Consider the following 17,973-nt stretch of genomic DNA (forward strand, 5'->3'; position numbering starts at 1 on the left):
GGCCGGGGCGCGCGCTGGGGGCCCCCCCCCCCCCCCCATCCCCCCCCGGGGCAAGCCATTGCTCCGTCCACATCTGCCCTGTCCGGGTAGCACCTACCCCGGTCCCAGCCACACTTCCTCCCTCATTGCAGGGACCTTGATCTGCCCCTTCCCCCCCACGCCCCTCCCCTCCCCTTTCACAACAGACTTAGCAGCTGCACACAGCTGGATTGGAAATCGGATCAGTTTCGGCCAATATGCCTCCTTAAAAATTGGCTATCGGTATCAGCCCCACAAATCTCTATTGGTGCACCCCAATTTTTTAGAGGTTTAGAGGCACATCTGTCTTATTTAAGCCTTACCTCCACCTTAGCCTACCAGAACAGAATTCACAAATGGGTGTACGTTTCGGCATGTTTTCCCTAAACAGCTCCCCTGAACTTCCTCATCTTTGTATAGTAAATGTTTAACCATTTATTGTCCTATTGATTTGGTTATGGGCACATATATTTGGAACTGTTTCAAAAAGGGAACATTTCAAAGAGAACAGCTGTTACTTCCCAATTACCACCTGTGGACAAGTTGGGAATTATACAAATGTAGCAAACTGCTCCAACTTCAGCACTGGATTCCATACCCTCTGGTTCTGAGGACTGGCTAAAAAACCTGCATAACCTAACTGGAGTTAAGGTGGGAATATTTTTCCAGGTAATAACAATTCAAATACTGCCTCCTAATCTATAGTGAATTATCTTAATTATCTTACCTGAAACTGCTGCATCTTTTATCTTCCTGCTTCTTCCCTGCCCCACTCACCATGAGCCTATGATTAAACTAAGCCAATATTCAAATATACTACACATTCCAACAAGCTGGTCACTAATAAGTTACAAATAAATAAATCAATTAATTAATTAATTTTTTTAAAAATCGCATTTTCACATGAGATTTCTTGTAAACAATGTTTATAGTTTGGGAAATTCTTCATTAAACTAGATTTGACTATACCTTGATTGAAATGCAACCAAAATATATGTCAAAGTTAACCTTTTAAAGCAAACCATAAAAGGATGGAGGATATTAGTAATATTTTGTTACAAATTGTCAAACATTCTCTGAGAGAGATTCTGGCCAACTAAATGCAAACACTTCAATCGCTCAACTCCAGATTTCAGCAATTTCCTAAGAAGTAAAATGAGGCACTCTATTAGCACTTAATTTCCATTGATTTTATACTAAAAACAAAGACTGATGCAAAATGGCTCGAAACAAAAGTGTGGAAGAACGTTTTTATAAGGTCAGATTAGGTACAGTACCCCTTACTAAGTTTTTGTCATATATTTTAAGAAATGTAAGCAGCAATTATTTACTGCTCTGTTGCTAGAATAAGTTAATCCTGAGAATTTGATACAGAAGAGAAAACAAAATCATGGTCATAAAGAGAGGCAAAATGTAATTTTCCTCCACCCAACCGAATTTTCTCTAGATCGGTCCAAGTGAAGGTACCAGTGTCTCAGATACATTTTAAAATGGTGGCCAGGATAATACACTTATATTCAAGATGATGGTTAAGATAGTGTCAATTTGCACCACTTCTCACCATAGAAGACAGCACTGTTCCTCTATGGCAGGAATGTGAAACTTGCTTGGCTCCCTGGTCAGACTGGGACTGCAGGGCTCCTTGCTGGCTGGATCCAGACCCACCTCTGGCAGCAGGGCAAGCGGAAGTGGTGTTAGCCATCAGGGGGCCTCAATCCACCAGGTCTGCTCAGGGAGCAAAGCGGGGTAAACTCAGGGGTGGGCAATTATTTCAGCTGGAAGGTCGCTTAACAAGTTTTGTGAGCTGTCAATGGCTGCAAGGGTAGACCCACCCCTTGACAGGTGCCCTGCTTGGCATCTTAGGACCTTAAGTCCTACCCCTAACCCCTGACCTTTGCCACCTGAAGTCCTTCCCCTAACCCCAGAAGTGCTCCTTTTTTTTCTTCTTTTTCTTTTCTTTTGTTTGTTTGGTTTTTTTTGGGGGGGGGGGGGCAGGAGGGGGGAAGAGGCAAAAGGGTTGGCATCTTGGAACCAAGAAAAAAACCCAAATCATATACTAAAAAAAAATAAAAAAAATCAAACATCTACTATAGCATATTTTAATTTTACTTTAAAAATATTTTTGTCCTGATATGTGTGCATTTGCATAGTGTATATACAGGCAATTGCATACTAGCTTAAAATACAGACTTACTCTTGTATATTGTATGTGGCTGGGCAAAAGGGTGTGTGGGTGTGGGTATAGTGGGTGGGTGTATATATGGGTATGTGGGAATGTGTGTGGGTATGGTGGGGGTGGGACATGTGGGAGGATGTGTGTGCGGGAGGGAGGGGTCCTCAGAGTCCCTGAAGTGCAAGTCCCTGGAGCTGCATGTGGTAGCAGTGAGCAGGGCCAGCCATGCCTGGTCCCACTGTATGCCCAAGTCCCCAGCCGCACATGGCAGCAACAAGTGGGACCAGCCTGCTTGGCCCCATAGTGCCCACTTCTGTGATCCCACCAGAGTCTTTGGGGCTGCACATGGCAGCAGAAAGCGGGGCCAGCCCCACCTGCCACATAGTGCACATTTCTGGACTCCTGCCTGATTCCTCAGCCGCACATGGTGGCAGTGAGTGGGACCAGCCTGCCTAGCCCCATGATGTGCATTTCTGCACTCCTGCCTCAGTTTCTGGTGGCTTGTGGGGGCAGCAAGCAGGGCCAGACCCACCTGGCTGCATAGTGCATATTTCCACATTTCTGCCTGGTTCCCAAGGTGCGCATGGTGGCAGTGAGCCACACCAATCCACCTGGCCCCATCGTGCCCATTTCCATGCTCCCGCCAGAGTCTCTAGCTTTGATTTGTTTTTGCTTCAAGTATTAAATTGAATAATGTAGCCCTACCATATCAGAAAAGCTTCTTGTTTTTCTTTGCCTGGAAAAATCTGTTGTTTTAAATGTAATGATGCATCTCGCTATGTGCATCCCTCTCTTCAAAATCCTAGAGCTGCCCATGTAGCTCCTCCTGATGCCAAAATCAAAATTGTCCATGAGTATACTTAAGTTATTCTGAAGAGAACACACTGTCATCAGAGGGTGATATGTAGATATGGACAAGGGAAGCAGAAAGAAATTACAAGAGAAAGTTAAAGGTGATATTCTAGTGGTGAGGGGGGAAAGGATTATATGCAAGGACCAATATATTTCTAGCACCCTAACAACTTAACTTTCATTTCTATGACAACATCCGAGTCGCAATGAATTTTCTGTAATAGATTGAGAACTTCGGTGAATTAATACAAACACTACATTTGTTTTTATTGTAATAGTAAATTCAATATAAATGACATTTTGAAATTTTTGGCTCATATATGCCGAATTTCCTTTTCCAATGTGCTATAACATTTTATATTGATACTGTAATACGTTGTGTGTGTTGTAAAATGGAGAAAAGCTTCAGGTTACTGAGAAGGTGATGTTTCTGGCAGCTAAGGATGAACAGAAAGTGGACTGTGTTTTTGCACCAAGGGGGACAGTTAAGATATTTGTTTTTCTGGAAGAGCATCAGATAACTCTTCCCCCCCCTCCAGAAAAAGCCTGCCAGCCAGAACAAATAAAACCACAGGCGCTGAAGCCATATTCTGCTGCTAGAGTTAGATTGTGTGGCCAACTCCATGACAGTGAGAAAAACATATCTTAAGATTTATACTAAAAATCTATTTATTGAAGTCTCCTTCTGGGTCACTCAAGTACTAAAATGACAAACATCACAAAGCAGAAAGGATTACTTTTATATCTGCAAGCCATTCACTGCCAAGAAGCATGAAACAGCATCAAGGGAAAATTTAAGAGCATGTTAAAAGAATAATTTCAATTTGATAGAACATTTATATTAAAGCCCAAACTGATCTTTTGTTGAATTCTGGTGCAAAGAGTACTTTAATTATGAAGCTGATTTTAGCAATAAGGCTACTGGAGCTTAACTCTCACCATTTCTGAAATCTCCTTTAAAAATGTGTATGTAAACATGCAAGAATGCTAAATATCAATAAAGACAGAAAAGAAACTAAGGCCCTCTGTAGATGTTAGGTTTGTTGTGGATTAAAACCAAGACATTCCACTTATATGACGCAAAACATACTGGTGGCTGGTTTATGTTGTAGTTTACTTTGAACACGTGACAAGTTATAGCCCCACCATGTAGCCTGATGCTGTGCAGTGCCTGCACAGGAAAAGCCCAGAATCTCCCCCATTCCAAGCTGCTCACAGTGCTGAGCTGTCATAGGCACATGTGCTGCCAGCTATGGATCAAGGAGCTCCTCAATCCACAGTTGCCTGTGTCACAGGACGTTTACCAGCACATAGGCAGCTAGCTGTATCCATGCTGGTTTCACGTTGCTGGGTACTGGGGAGCTCCATGATCCTGGTGCCTAGCTGGGTGGGTGCAGCCAGCTGCAAGTCCCAACAGATGTTCAATTGTGATCTGATAAATTTTGTTCCAGATCCCCAAAATTGTGCATTCTGCCACACACGTGTGGCATTTCAGGACAAGCAATTTTTTTGTTCTGTGATAAAATTAATTGGATCCATACTGTGGAATAAAATGAATATCAGCCACAGTATAACTGGAGCCCAAGACTCTACTGGCATAGATTCAATGAGAACTCAGATTTTCACATACAGAATATTTGTCTCAGTTTAGAAACTGGACTTCATAAAAAAAAATTAAGGAAAACTGATCTAATTTTAACTGATTAGGAATGCAATAGCCACACTATCTTGTGTAGTTTCATGTCATATTGCACTTAAATCGAAGCTTTAATCTTGTCGTTATGCTTAACTTTAAGAACAAAAGCAGTTCCACTGACTTTTAACTTGTAAGAGTGAGGCCTCAGATAACAAATGCAGGCCAACAGAGTAATTAGTCTTATATATGTTTTTGTTTGTTTTTAAATTGCTTCATGGGTTTCTTAACTGTGGGCAGATTAATATAGCTTTTATATACATTTAAAATTTTGTATAAGATCTTAGATAATGGTTTAGGGTGTGAACTAATACACATATACACAAGCACTGAAGGCCACAACTTCTCAAAACTCCATCCCATTTAGATTCCCATCACCAAACACTTAACTGACTCACCATAAGAGCGTCTAGGCAAAATTTATCAAGTTCCAGAGATTCTCTGGTCTGGTTAACTATACAAGGACCAGCGTCCTACTCTCTTAAGCATAGTCATCTCTAGAGATTGCAGCAACTTCCCAAACTACTGTCAACCTTCCAACAGTCCCAAGGCATCATCCAACGTTGAGTGTAGGAAGGGGAGGAAAAAAAAACTTTCACTGCACTGCAGGGGAATAGTTTAAAAATCGTTATAATGAATAACTCATCTCATAAGTCTGTTACACAGGTGGAATCCTTAAATGTTCAGCTTTCTGGACACACTGCACATCTGCAGTATGAGACTATGATGCAAGACATGATGTGCTATATCAGGTGGCCAACCTTCAATGGAGACACTAAAAATGGCATGGGCAGACTCTGTGTGTGTGTGTGTGTGTGTGTGTGTGTGTGTGTGTGTGTGTGTGTGTGTGTGTGTGTGTAACATGCAGCAGACTGGAGATGGAATGGGAGAGACAACAGCCAACTGGGCAGGAAGCAGAAAGCAAAGCATCATATCCGGCAGAAGAAGGGAATCAGAGTGGCACTTAGGCATCTACAGGTCTAATTTGTGGCATGCCTACCAAAAGGGCATATGCTATATATGATCTAGTTCACACACAAAAACAGTAGAATGCAGCTAAAATTACAAGAGTCAAAAGTTAGGAAATGGCAAAACAAAGATGAACAATGCTAAATGCAGTTCTCAGTATGCTTATGCATTACAATGTGATTTTTAACATATGCCCACATACTATTCTTTCCACAAGTCCCCTGCCTCATTTCGCAAGCAGGATGGCTTGCATTCATTGAATAAGGGTAGATAATAAAATAACTGGAAATAATCTTATAACTGGATAGCCACTCATTCAGCATATGATTTCACATGATGTATTGCACATTAAATCAAATATGCTCCAAAGGTCCAATGATTAATTTCTCAAAGATTTTTCTAACACTTATGTTATAGGATCTGAACCTTTCACAAGTGTGAATGTATTTTATAATACACTGCTTCACAACAGAAGGCAGGGTAAAGGCATCTTACAGATTAACTGAACAAGAGATGCATAAGCTTATGTGAACAAGAGCTCACTTCATCAGATGCTATGAAAGGACATGTACAGTGCTGGCTATCAGAGAGAGAGAGATTTGAATACAAAAGACGGTGAGGGAAAGAAGGTGGGGGAGGGGAGGCAGTGATGAGAAGGGCTCCTTTAAGGTAATTTTATCCCAGTTCTAGACATTGGAAAAACTGAGGCATAGGCATGAGGATCACAGCTATCATTAATCTTATAAACCCAATCTGAGGTGTTTAGGACCTGATCCTCCACTCCCCAGCCAAGAGCACTCAGCATTACACAGCACTTTAGTTGTTCAAAGCATGGCTCTTATCCAGTGCTTAATTTGAACAAACATCAAATGCAACACACGTAATTAGCTGTCCCTGTGAGAAGTTAGATTTAAATGACTTAACTAGAATCACTTAAGTCTGACAGGCAGAAAGAACCTAATTCTCCAGGGTGGCTTTGCTCAGCCCTCACCATTAGACCAGGGTTGTCCAACTTCTGAGTGACCAGGGGATGCAGGACCCCGACCCCCTGGGCACACACCCCATGGACCACACACTCCCAAGCTGCATGCCATGCAGTCTGCAAGCCCCCCCACTACTGCACTGTAAAGGCCCCCAACATGTCATAACCTCCCTGCAACACCATATCACATAGGCCCCAGCTGTCGTGAAACCTCTTCCTCAGCCCCACACTACATGTGCCCTTGCCACATTAGCTTGCCACACCAGGGAAAAATCTTGTGCTCGTGGACACGTAACACTACCCCCACCCCCACATGCTGCCCTCACCCCCCACCTTGCCCACTGCACAGCAGGTAAATCCTGTTGCACAACACCAGCAGCAATGCCATGAGTCCCCAGATCCTTCCAGGTCCGTCAGCCTCACAGGTGGTGCTACTCTGCTCCCACCCCAGATCTAGGGATAAGAAGCAGAAGCTGGAAGAAAGAGGGGAAGGCAGCAGCAAAAAGCAAAGGGGAGAGTGGCACCCAACCAGGAACCTGGGGGCTGCAGTTTAACCCCTTAGGGGCTATCATACAGCCCACAGGTCACTACTTGGATTGCCCAGCATTAAGACCATTTTTCCTACAGTACCCCACCTCACATTCATTAAACATTTTCTAACTTCTGCAGCAAGTGAGTTAAATGGGATGCTGACAGACAATACCCTGCATCACTACACAAGCCTGATTCATTCCCAAACCGAGCCCTATATGCTGAATGAGGAAGAGGTACTGCTGGGAAGAAAAAAAATTGTGCAAAATACAACAACTGAAGACAACATAGGCACAAGAGGCCATATTAAGGCTATATAGGCAACCTTAATCCTGGCATTCCATAATTTGACTGTCTGAATTTGCAGCCTCAATAAATAAGCTTCTCACATGGGGGGAAGTTTCCTTGCTTTGTTTTTAAACAGCAAGCAACAGTTCTAGGACATCAAAAAGTATCAATTTATACCACATACTGTACTTCATTTGCTGTCTGCAGTACTGTAGCAAAGAAGTCTGGCACCTGGGGAAAAGCCTGCAGTGGCAGCCAGCCCTCGCCCAGCACTCAGTTTGGGGGCGGGGGGGAGGGGGGGTACATGCCCCCCCCCATGCTTGCCCCGGAAGTGCACGCAGGAGCCACCATGCCCCCAAATGAGATGCTTGTAGCTCCATTCCATGCCCACCCTGGCTGGGCAGCACTTGTTGATGCCCCTTCGCTTTGACGCCTGGGGCGGTCGCCCCGCTCGCCCCCCGCCCTTGCTATGACACTGGCTGTCTGCAAGTTGTATATGTATTGCACAAAACTGATACTTGAATTAGCGCAGTTGCCATATTTTGTAGACCAGCCACTAGATGGAAATGGAGACAGTTGCCAATGGGATTCTCACTTGCAGAGAAGCATTTTGAGACCCTGGAACGTCAGATTCTGTTGCACACTTTAGTCGGAACAGACTCCTCTGCCACTTTCTCTCATTCGCCCAAACTGACCTCTGCAATTAATTTCTTCTCCAAGTCCATTTTTGTATCAGCTGCCCTCACCCCATCATCTCATTCCCATTATCTTTGCCCAGCCTGCCCTGCTCTCATCCACATACGTGCTACTAATACCCTGGGCCAACCATGAATTCCCTGTTCCTGTCCCAGTCTTCCCCAGCCACAAGGTTCCCTGTCCCAGTAAGTCTGCTCCCTCTACCTCCTTATGAACATTCGGTTGTCTCATCTGCATTTGAGTTATGGCTCTCTTCCTCCATGTTGCCTGGAAGTCGACAGAGGAACACAGGAGAACTGTGTCTTCGTTCTGTGTCAGCAACTGCAACCCCAGTGGCCTAGAGTAGCCAGAAGCAACAACTGTGGTTAATCTTGCTCAAACTCTGGACAAGTCCAGACTTGAATGATGAAGTTACAGCTCTCAAAGGATTATAAGACATCTCTAAACTATCTAACATTATCTAAACTAACACATCCGAGTTAACTGCAATTTTCCATAGGTGTTTAACCTGCTAAAATTTGGGCAGGTCTTCCATAGGGATGTTTAAAGGTACATCCTGGTACAAAGACAGCCAGCCTGCTAACTTTCAAGTCCCTGCTCCAAATCACAGAAGCATTAGATTCTCACCTAAATACCTATTACTATTATGTTTTGCTTTCAACACAGAGTGCTAGCCATGGTAGTCTGAAATCAGGCAGGAGGCTGGAAAGAGATGCACATGGGTAGAGCAAGTGCTTGCTTCATCAAATGCATCTGAAGTTTATGCATCACTGATTCAATTACTTTATAAGTTGCACCGTTACCTTGCCTTCTGTTTTGCTTTTATTCACATATGCAAATTAAATATACTTTCCCCATCACCTCATTTTTAAGAATGGCTGAACTTTTTTAATACACTTGTACATGCATCACAGCTGAAGTTTGGCAGTTGTGAACAACTGAAAATAGGGTCTTTTTACAGCCATGCTGTCAACTCCAATAGGATACATGAGAGAATCTTTTTCTCTATAAAGCAAGTTTTCTTCTCCTTAAGACACCAAGAAATCTGTCTTCTCTTGTGAAGGCAACTGATGGATCCATTGCAACAGAAGCTGGCTGTTTTTAGTCTTGCATAACTAGTATGAGAAATAGAGAGCAGACAGAATGCTGTAGAAACAGCAGTATTTTTTTTAAAGACAATTTGACTTTGAGTCTAAAATATTTTTATGGTCAGCAAATGGAAGTAAAATACAGTGAATGCAGCTTTATAAAATTCAGTAGAAACGTGTTTTTTGAGAAATCCACATGTAGATAGATGTTAATAATGTAACAAATCACACAATGTAGTACAGAGTAGAAATTAAACCATACTAACAAAAATATCTTTATCTTTTTTCTTAAATTTTCTGGAAGGGAACCATAGTTCAGCCATATTCTGCAATGGGCTTCAATATTAAAAAAAGAAAAACAAATCCAAATCGTAAGGAAAACTGAAACAGCTGGTTTAGAGTCCAGAAGTGACTATATTAGCAGATATTTATGCATTTTCTTTTTCAGAGAGACCAGTGATACTGTAATTTAGTTCTCAGAATAAAAAATAAAAGCTTCAGAGAGTGGTACAGTAAACCAATACACTTTTACCATAATTATATATGCTTTGCTAGTCATAATGTTGCAAACATGTAAGCCAGGGATATCAACTCATCTGGCCCCATGGGGCAGACAAGTAGCATGGGGTTAGCCCTAGAGTGCAGAGGTATACAACATCTGCCCTACAGTTTTCTGCACACCTTGAAATTTGGCAGCAGCCACATTAATTGTCGTGGTTTCCAGAGCAAACTAACTGCTGCTTTTCCCATTGTCAAATTTCCAGTCTTGCAGACAGCCCCATGGGACCTGAAACTACTCTAGTGGGATCTGGCCCACAGGACTTCCTACAGGGCTGGAAATTTGATGGCAGAAAGAATGGCAACAGCATTAATTGCCTCAGCTCCTGGAACCTCCTGGAGCTACAGCAATTACTACCACCACAGCTCATCCCCTCCCGCCATATTTCCAGCCTTGTAGAGGGTCCTGTGGACCAGACAACACTGCTCAGCAGGCCAGATTCAGCCCACAAGCTGCATCTCTGACATCCCTGCTTTAAGCCTGTATTTGTCCTGTCCTTCTCAAGCCACATTTCTTCCTAGTTTGTCATAAGCGCATCCCTGCCTACTGGCCACCTCATACTATCTAACTCAATGGCGGGCAATTATTTTGGGTGGAGGGCCACTGATGAGTTTTGGCAAGCCATCAATTGCCGCATGACAGGCAGCCAGGGGCAAATAAATATTAATTTTCTTAATTTTTTAGGGGCCCTGCAGGCCAGATAGAATGGCCTGGCAGGCTGCATCCAGCCCGCGGGCCACATTTTGCCCACCCCGATCTACCTGGTTGATTTCCTACCCTGACTCAAAATGCCTTTGTATTAAAGTCCAAATGCATTCAAAATGAAGCATCAGGTATTCTAATGAAGCGCATCTGTCAAATTCCATAGGGTTGTTATGACAAGGTTCTTTGGGTAAATCTGATATCTTTTATTAGACTAACTCAAATAGTTGGACAAATTCTTCTTTGCAAGCTTTCGAGCAGGCCTGAAGAAGGGTGTTTGTACCTGAAAGCTTGTGAAGAAGAAATTGTCCAACTATTTGAACTAGTCTAATAAAAGATATCAAATTTACCCAAAGCATATTGTCTGCCTATGTCCTTAGACCAACATGGCTACAATCAACACCCCTGAAATAGGGTTGTTACTTCATTTTATGTAGCATGAGACAAGTGATATAGAAGTTGCTAGACTCCCCTAGCCCAGTTCATTGAAAACTATCTGCATTTCACAATTCAGAGTTCTAACTGTAGAATTTGTTAGAAAACCTCCCTATTATTATCCATTCTCCTTCAGGGTGAAAATTTTCCAACCCTAATCACAGCCTAGTAGCCTTCCCCTCCACTTCCCAAACAATGTTGTGGAACATCCCCTTAGCGGTTTGAGAGTTACAAAGATACACTCTTAACATTTGACTTTACCTTGCTTATTAATAAATCAAAAATAGTTAAAGAAACAAAAGTTTCTAAATGTGGTATGTTGGTCCCCTACTGCACATGCCACATTCCTTTGAACACAAGATGCCATTGATTTTAAAGATGCAACCACATTCTCCAATTCTCAACATAAGAAAAGAATAAAACATCAAATAGAGACACATTTATAGGAATACAAACTCTATAGTGCCTATAAAAAGTTTTTTTTTCATTTTTTTTATAATTTAATTTAAGACAGGCCATTTTTTAGAAGAATTACTAATTTGAAAAGTATGTTTTATATTCAAAGGAGTAAGGTAGTCTATTGCATTTGGTTTGATAAAATATGAAAATAATAGATTGAAAGAGAGCTCCCTGAATATTAAAAAAAGTAATCTTTACTTAAGGGATGGCATGAGAGCCATTCCTAGGCAACACAATAATTGTGAGAGCTGAAGAAACCTGGATAGTTCAGTTTTCCTTACAATGTGTTTTTCCAGTCTAGGTCTAAATAGGGTGACCATATGTTCTTTCGGCTTAGCCAGGACAGTCCCGGATTTCAGAGGCTGGTCCCAGCCAGCTGTTGAGAATTATAATGGGCATCCTGGACACACAGGGGTGCAAGGTACCGTCTGGCCCAGAGCCACAGTGGCACAGTAAGCCTTGGAGGCTAGCAGGCAGGCACTGCTGCCTGCCCAGCACGTCATCCTACCCTACCCTGCCGATCTGTGAGAGCGCAGGGGGAAGGAAGGGAAGCGGGGGAAGTGCCCTGGATGAATGTCCCATATGTCACGGATTTTCTTATGGTCAGCCTCGGTTTAAAGTGTATTAATCAGGATTTCATCTCTTCTCTCAGGGAGACTCTTCTACAACCTAGGCTTTTGTGTCCATAAGTTTCTCTATTGTTTCATTACCCTTCTTTTCCTTCATTGGGTATTTGCACTTTCAAATATTTATGAACTCATTCCTTAGCATACTTAAACTTTCAGTCTTTCCTTCAAAGTTGGTACTTCCTATTAATCAATTGTCCTCCATACCTTTCTAATTTATCCACGTCCTTTTGATTAAGGTCAGAAATGTACCTAATTTTATACAGCAAAAAAGGTAACAATCCATATAAGATGGGTTTGTTTGTTTTTTTTTAAATGCAGCTCAAAAAGCACAATGTGTTACAGCTACAACATTCAGATGAAAGCATCTCTCAAAGGCAGCCTCTCCCCCCATTGCACTCTCTTGAAAAAAGAAAAGCAAAACAAATCAAATCAATCTTTATTGAATTAATAAAGAGTTACAAACACACAAGTTAGTAATGACAGAGTGGATGCTCCTAAAGTATCTAAGGCTCTGTCTTCCCTGCCACAGTTAGCTTAAGTGAAGCAACCTGAACATGTTAATTCAACCTAGCTCAAGGACAACCCCACTGAGAAACAACACAAAGAGTAGTGAAGGGAATGTTAGAGACTAACTGGTTCAGAGAGTCTTTGTAGGCAATAATCTATTGTGTCAGTCAGATGGTATGAATGAACACTACATTAGAGTTATGCAGAATGATCCTATTAGCATCTGATGAGCTCCTGCAGCTCAAGTTGCTGCATCCCAACCACATTACTAACTCAAAAGTCATGAGCATTTAACTTCAACTCCCCTCCCTTGCTGGGCCAGCTGACTGGATCTGAAGGGCCACAAAGGACCAACAAGTTCAGATACCCTTCCCAAAGAATATGACTCGAGCACCTCCCCTTCCATATTTAAAAAACAGAGATTACTGTGCATTTAAGTACCTCTAGTCTTTGCAACTGTGCTGGCATGGTGCCATCGCCACCAAATTTGGCCAGCTTTAAGGAAAAAAAAACAGAGAAGAATTTAAAATTTGTAGTGATGCTGGTATAAGGCAAGCAAGACGGACAATAATAGCATTTTATGCACAATTAAGGTAACCTGCTCCTATGAGGGATTTCTTTTCAATGTATACAGTAAATGGGAGAATGTAAGAGATGAAACACTTTATTGATAAACAGACTATGAGAGTGTATAGATAACCAAGTCATTTAAAACAAAGCCACATGATTTACCACAGATGTTTGGTTTAATTTAATATGCAATTTTCATTTAAACACACTCGCAAATAACCTGTAACACAGCCAAGTCAGCCTTACAGTTGCAAAACTTAGTTGTGTATTTTCATTGTAGAGACTCGGGAGATTGTAAAGAAAGAACTGGTATGGAGGGGAAAGGCCACAGTAAAGAGCTACTGAACGTGGAGGGGAGGAAGGGAAAAATTATCTGGGGGAAGGTCAGGAAGGCAGTGAGTCATGAAGGACAAATTATTCACCAGTAACTCCACAGCATTTGTCAGCTAACCACAAACATTATGGTTATGGTAGGAAGCTGAGCTTCCTCATAAAGACAGGTTTCATATCCCACTCCAGATCCACACACTAAGCAACCACAGTCATTTAATTCCATCAGACTTTTCCTGCCTCCAATGCCACAGCTCAGTCTTTCTGAAGTACTTCAAGAGACCACTTGTTAAAAAGTTCTGTTATGAGATACATTCCAGAATAAGGCACTCTTCAATTAGTTTTTCACTATGCATATCAAATGCACTTAAAACATTATTAGCATCCAGATTTCAAAAAGACTTTCAACAGATTCCAACATAAAAACCATTTTAAAGTTTAACCTCTCTAGCTGAAGCTGTATGTAATGCAATGCCTAAGCCTCAAAATGCTAAATTTTGTTTGTTCAGATTGGGCAACAGATTTTTCACAAGGAAACTAGACTATAACAACAATAAAGCTGTTTATTTGCTAGGACAGGGATCAAATCATGCAGTTCTTCTAGGGCAAAGGTGTCAAACTCGCCTGGTGGTATGAGACTAGTCCATCATTCCCTGATGAATGGTGCAGGGAGAGCCCTGCCGGTTGGACCACACCCACAGACTACCTTTCTTCCCCTCCATGTTAGATGGATCCAAGACACATGGTGCTTGCTCCAGCCAGTCAAAAATGTGGTGGGAAGATGCCTGGCATCCTGGGCATTTAGCTGCTGCCATGGCAAGGTCCCTCATCATGGCCAGAGTTGGGGCAAAAGTCTGAGGGCCATATGTTTGACACCCAGGTTCTAAGAGATTCATGGGACCAACTTAATTCACAAGCTCAGCTAGACTACAAGTCAAAACCTTGTAGAGAGTTAAATTAAGAGTGCAGTACATTTACTATAAACTGAATTTAACAAGGATTAGATACAAAATATTTCTATACATTCCATAAGATCATCACAGAATGACAGTAAATGAGCATTTGTGCTTTTCCCTTAGTGCCTCTCTCTCCCCATCTCCAATTTATTTTCTAGCAGCATATCCATTTTTGTTTTTAAAGCTTCTGCACAAAGCCACTTGCATCAATTCTCCTGGAAAGTTATTCCAGGAACTAATATCTCCTCTATACTTTAGTTCAAATTCAGTAAAAGCAATGCAACCTCTCCTTTGTGTGGAAAGGAAACACTGGAAAATGTCCCTTTATTTTAGTTTAAAAGAATATTTAATGCAACGTTTTAAAATTACCAAAGAGCTACCTTTCTTCTGAAGTACCAGATAATACTGTGTAAATGCTTTATAAGCTACAAAATTCACTCTGCAGTTGTACAGTGTACCACAAGTGGCTACACATAAGAGCTGTTAGAAATCCCCTTGATATGTGGATGTGCTTGAGCAGCTACAAGAAACAATACAATCAGATGTCATGCAATCTGAATCCTTGTAACCATTTTCTCATTAAGTTTAGATTATCTCCAACAGAGCTGACGGGAAGATTCGATAAATTCTTGACAAAGTAGGCCAGATTTTATGCCTGCAGATATCACATACTTCTTTGATTTAGGTTTAGAAACAGCCATTCAGATGTTGGATTCATGTTCCTTAAATCCTAGAAGTATAGGACTCAAAGGGACCTTTGAAGTCATAGGTAGGGAGCTACTTAATTCACGGTTTTGCTGATTTCATGGAAACCAAATCTCAAATCTGCAAAATTAATAAGAAAAACTGTAATAAAAATAAAATGCTGGCTTCCCAATGGGAGGGGAAAACACCAGCTGGAAGGGTGACAAGATGGCTGCTGCCCACTCATCCCTCCTCCTGCCATGACTACTCCACCAATCAGCACCAAAAAGGCCACACAAAGGGCAGCCAGAAATCAAGACAGCAGCTGCCCCCTTGTCCCTCCTCCTCCCCAGGGCCTCACAGCCAATCAGTGCCGAGGGGCAGGGCAGGGCCAATGCAAAATGACTGTGGAATGAGAACTTTTAAATCCGTGATCAACCCGTGAAAATTGGTAAGTCCCCCATGATTTAAGTACACCCCTAGTCACTGGCTGCTGCAAGTAAACATTTTATACAAACCGATTTGCAAACTTACTATTCCTCACTATTCCTGAAGGAAGTGCGTTCCACAACTTCACTTTCTTCTAAAGCGTCCAGTCTAAATTTATTCAGGATTAGTTTATTTTCCCACTTTGGAAATACTGTCATTTAGTTTAAACCAGGGGTGTTCAACCTTTTTGAATGCGGGGCCAGATCACAAACTTTTTTATCACACAGTGGGCCAGCAAGCCATATTCAAAGACCTCACAGGAAGTGGTATCATATCAGGAAGTGATGTCACGTGACCTTTGACACCAATGAAGTTGCAGGAAGTGACAATGAAATGGGTCTGGAAATGTGGTTTAAAATCCAAAATAAAAACAATATAAAAAGCAACAAAAAATAATACCAAACACTTGTGTGGTCATGCAGGAGACACAAGTTTCCTTACTAGCACAGAGGGACAGCAAAGTTAGGGCACACAAGCTTCTTTCTGAAAAGCACACAGGGAGCCATGTGACATTATGTTGGATCACCTTGGACTGCCCAGAATCAATGACTCAGTTCCCATGGCGGCCCGCGGGCTGTATGTTGGACAAGCCTGGTTTAAACTCTTCTCCCTCCCTAGTGTCTTCATAGGGAAATATCACACCCACTCACAACCTAAAGATTTCTAGTTTTCTCTGGTGAGACAGACTGACCATTCCTCTATTCATCCTAGCACCCCTCTTCAAGAAATGTTCCAGTTTGAAGTTACCTTCCTTGAAAATGGTTAGCCAAAATTGTACCCAGCATTCCAGATGAGGTCTCACCATTTCCTTGCACAATTACATGCATACTTCCCTATCCTTTGTCCCATACATTCTAAGATTGCATGCAACTTTGTCATTTATCACATTGGTGGCTCACAGTCATCACAAGATTAACATTCACAGCAGAAATTCTTGTCAGTCCTTATGTGCACAAACTAATGCTTCATAATATTACATTTTGTTCTATTCCTATATAAGCTGAAAATGTCCTTCAGTGTGTATGGGGAAGTGGAACAAAAGGGAGCAAATGTGTAACTAAATGGAATATACATCTAGAAGGAATGGCAATATAGTTTCATAACAAGTTCACATCTTGGCACCCATGTAAATATCATCTCTTCTCATAAGCCTCAAACTAGGTTCTCCGGTTGACAGATGCACACACCTTTTGCTTGAGTACCTACTCCTATTCATATAGGATGCAATGGCAAAATTAAACAGCAGATAAATTTAATGCAAAGGTTTCTACAAAAGCAAATCAGAAGGTCAATGGCAGAAAACAACTTTATCTTCAGATTGCTGCCCACTATACAGTGGAAAACATTTCCAGTTACTTTTCAGTAAGAGCAGCAATACATAGAATAAACACTCTGAACATGCAAAAGCCATAGCAATAGCAGATAGTTCTGTTGTGGGAGGTTAGAAATAGGAAGGAGAAACAGGTTCAAAGAGGCTTCTAGCTTTTTTCCTGTAAAGACAGCCTCAAAAATAGATATAAACTGCTAACTTCTAATCAGCAGGACTAACAAAAACAAGCAGCTCATCTCCACTAACTCAAAAGGATGAAGAACGGTAGCTAGCAGCGCTAGTCTGAAGTAAGGCAGAAGGTAGGGTAGCCTTCCACAAAAGGATGGAGCCTAGATACCTTTGCACATGGTCCCTTAATTTGAGATTGAGAGAAACCATAAATTTAAACCAAATAATCTTACTAGTCAGGCCAAAATCCCCAGAATGACCCAAAGAAGAGAAGCCCAGTCACAGTGAACAAGACTAGGTCAGAAGAGTAAAAGCAAATATATCTTATCCACTTTTGAACCAATCCTCAAAAACTCAATAGCCAGTCTTGAAAACAGATGTCACCAGCCATTTGAGGTTTTTGAGATGGGTCTCCACATACTCATATGCAGTCATCTTTATTTAGATCAGGACTTACAATTACACACATCCCTCACACAAAGAACACAAAAATAGCAACGTACTTTAAAGCAGGGGTGTCCAACCTTTTTGAATGTGGGGCCGGATCACGAACTTTTATCACTCAGGGGGCTGGCAAGCCATATTCGAAGACGTCACAGGAAGTGGTATCATATCAGGAAGTGATGTCACGTGACCTTTGACACCAAAGAAGTTGCAGGGGCTGACATGGTGCTGGTTGACATGGCATGCATGCCTGGGTTGACATGGTGCTGCAGGAGCCGCTTGGCTACAACCAGATTGACCTGGTGCTGGAGAAGCTGCAAGGTGAGGCCGGGGTTAACCTGGGACCTGCGTGGCCTGCTGGTGCCCTGCCTGGGTTGACATGGTGCTGCAGGACCCGCCTGGGCAGAACCACTGGCCAGGC

This window comes from Alligator sinensis, unplaced genomic scaffold (assembly GCF_000455745.1).
Source record: "Alligator sinensis unplaced genomic scaffold, ASM45574v1 scaffold562_1, whole genome shotgun sequence".
NCBI classification, from domain to species: Eukaryota; Metazoa; Chordata; order Crocodylia; family Alligatoridae; genus Alligator; species Alligator sinensis.